The sequence below is a fragment of the Rhagoletis pomonella genome, unplaced genomic scaffold (genome assembly GCF_013731165.1).
Source record: "Rhagoletis pomonella isolate Grant_MI unplaced genomic scaffold, Rhpom_1.0 Rhpom_scaffold_00009, whole genome shotgun sequence".
Lineage (NCBI taxonomy): Eukaryota > Metazoa > Arthropoda > Insecta > Diptera > Tephritidae > Rhagoletis > Rhagoletis pomonella.
The window spans coordinates 14,962,125-14,965,484 of NW_023458563.1; the positions used below are offsets into that span (position 1 = coordinate 14,962,125).

General features: G+C 33.2%; 1 long non-coding RNA gene across 1 annotated transcript; it reads right to left on the minus strand.

Annotated features, from left to right (window-relative positions):
* Positions 1–983: 983 nt before the first annotated feature.
* Positions 984–2,091, minus strand: LOC118745851. Its single transcript, XR_004993723.1, has 5 exons — positions 2,051–2,091; positions 1,791–1,979; positions 1,622–1,735; positions 1,226–1,550; positions 984–1,158 (listed from the first exon to the last, which is right to left on the minus strand). It is a non-coding gene; the product is annotated as an uncharacterized LOC118745851 (long non-coding RNA).
* Between the last annotated feature and the right edge of the window lie 1,269 nt (positions 2,092–3,360).

The following is a 3,360-nucleotide window of genomic DNA, read 5'->3' on the forward strand; positions in this document are numbered from 1 at the left end:
CTTACTTCATATATAATCCCAACAAGCATTCCAGTAAATGTTTTTAAAAATAACTTAAAGTAAGTTTGCTATAATAAGCGTTAAATAAGCATTTTTAATATTAAGCTTATTAAAAGTTTTTTCAAATAAACCTTTAATAAGTTTTGAGAGCCAATATTTATAAATAACTTAAACTTATAAATGAAATGCAAATGTCAACGACATGAAGTGGTAAATATAACATTTTTTCAATCGTAAGTGACGTGTTTACGTTTTTTTAAATATATTATTAAAAGAAAAAATTAAATAAAACCAATGCGGTAAAAAAAATCCAATCCAGGACCCGATGCGCTAATCGGTGGAGCATTCGAGTCTTCAAATGATGAGTTCTCCTTATCCTTTCTTAGTTTAACATTCAATTAAAAATGTATTAAATTTTTTTTCAGAAAAGTTCATCAATGAGAATATATAGCTGCATCGATATCGTTTTTCCAATTTGCCAATAACCGCATGTAATTGAAAGCACGCAACAAGATGTAATAATTAACTTTTTATGCTTAATTTGTGTGTGTTATCGTGGATTTGTATACAAAAATGTCTATTCCCTATTTATATTTTCGCGACTGTAGATGAGTCCGCCGAAAATTCGCATTTCTTTTAGTTTCTAGTTGTTAAGCAATCTATGTATTAGTTTTTAATGAAATATCTTTAAATAAAGGGTTATAAAAATGTTTATAAAAAGCTTTCTTTTGAAAATTTTTAGTAAGTTTATATTCATACGCTTATAAACTTTTTTTGAACCTTTATTATAAGTTTACACTTTTACGCTTATAAAAGGCTTTCTTTTGAACATTTATTACAAGTTTATATTTCTACGCTTATAACCAATGTTCCTTTTCGATTGTTTTACGCTTACTTTCAAGCGTTTTATAAACAAAAAATCAACGTTTTGTAAGCTTAATGTTTATAATTGAAAACTTAAAAAAAACTTTCTTTAAGCTTATTTTGCTTGTTGGGATCTTTTATGTACACATACATACATAGTTTGAGTTTGTTGCATTAGTTTTATTAGCTTATTGTTTGTTAGGCTTAGCGACTCTTTGTTTAACGCCTCTCAGCGCACCTTTCCTTGCTCCATTTACGATATTCTTAAGTGCGTCTGCATGTTTTGCTCGTTTTCTGTCAAAAATTTGTATATTTTTGCTAAATAAGTAACCTTTAGTATAATTACCATCGAATAACTTACCTTTTGTTTAGCGTATTTCGACTTAGTGGTATGTACGCGAAGGGATCGAGCTTGCCCTTCTTCTTCATATCGCCTTTAGGTTTCTTAGTTGTATACTCGCTGCCGGCGTATGCTGAAGCCGCTGTAGATTTGCCAGATTTGGCCGACTTCACAGAGTAGCCGGATTTTATTTATATTGCGTCACTACCGGAGGCGCCTAAGGGCCGATGAATACCTTTGGAACCGGCTACATATTTTGAAGCTGAAGTCTTACCCGAACGCATACTAATCGCATCGGTAGCTTTACGTTTGCGGCTTGTAGCTGGAAGTTCCTCCTCTTTTGTTTCTGTATTAAAGAGTGCGATAATAAGAGTAAATCACTTTTATGACTCCTTAATATAATCACGGTAGACATACCATCACTATGGTCAACTTCCATGCCGCGTTTAGGCGCTCGTTTTAGGCTCGCGATTATCCGCTTCCATATCTTTTGGCAAATCAGAACCGAAATCTGCCAATATGTCATCAATGCTGCAAGCATGCATTAAAAATAAATAGGTTCTTTTAAAGGGAACTTTTAACTTACGTTATGCTCTTCTTTTCCAGCCCAGCGACGAATTCATCCTCTGAATCGTCGTCATTGGTCTTATCTTTTTCGTTCAATTGCTTTCTATTTTCACGACTTATTTGCTCCGTACTTTCTACAGGCGCCGATGCGTTACTTCATCATCACCAGGCACAAATTTAATTAGCTCCTCAGCTGTGAAGTTATGGTCTGAAAAGAAAGAAATTTGCATTAATTCATTGTAAATACACGAAATTAATAAATTTCAATCATTTGTTTACCTTTTCACAAACCGAATTACCAAGAAATAGAAACTCACCGCGATGCGATACAGAAATAAAAACCAACAGGGCTGCATTTTTTTTGGTAAAGTACATTTCACCACAAGCTCTCAGAGCATTCCGATCCACAATATTATTTTGTGAAAAATAAGACTTGAAAAGAGTGTTTACACATGATTATCATATTATTTAAATAGTGTAAATTATTGTGTTTATTTTTAGTCTAATATGAATGCATTATCTCAGACTTTTTTTCAATGTTTTCTAATATTCGTTCTTTTAGCGGCAGATGCAACCATGCGCTCAATTTTTTGCGTGGAAAGTTTATCCCCATAAAGGACTTCACCACGAAACAAGTTACAACAACAAACACATTTTCTACTGGTATACTGTGGCCAAACACGATGTTGATTCGTTGCTCTCTAGCCAACGACTAAACGATAGAGCGTAAGAATACGTGTGAGTTGATCTTCCACAATTGTGGTATGAAGCGCCGACCACTGATATACACATATGTATACCTAAACCTAAATATATATGTATGTGCGTTAGTACACCACAGGTTAGTTGGCCTATTTTTTCTATTAATATCTTCACTTGCTCGTGATAGTGGCCAGCGAGCAAGTCGGGATACAGAAAATTGCAAAGTCAATTATTTATTTTATTTATTTATTTAAGTAGCTGGCTGTGCCTAAGACTGATGTCTTTTAAGTCCATCGTATATAATATTATCGGTTACAACTATGATAACTGGCATACATAAGTATAAAAATAAATTAGCTTAAAATTATTTTGTATAAAGATGAAGAAGAGAGAAAAATTTTATATATTGAACAATTTAAACACTTCCAGTTTAAAGCGCCTAGCATTTAGCACGGATTTAATTTCATTTGGTAGGGAGTACCATAGTTTGACAACACTGACAAAAAACATTCTATAAGAAGCAAGATAATTATGTTTTGGTACAATCAGATTAATTTTTCAAAAAGGTATTTCGGGTTTTTCAAATTGATGAGCTTATGCAAAAATATAAGGCTGCGGTAATTCAAGAAACCAGTCAGATTACAATTAAGTATCTTACAACTAAAATGTGATATGTGGTCGAACTTGCGCTTAGCAAATACGTATCTGGCACAGCTATTTAACGCCATTTGAAGTTTTCGCTCCGATGCACTATCCAGTTGTCCACAGATGAGTTCACCATATGAAATGAGTGGCACTATTAGAGTTCTCACCAAACGTAATTTTATGTCCTGAGGAACAAAGTCAGCTGTGTACCATAGTTTTCTCAGAACAAAATAAATCCTACT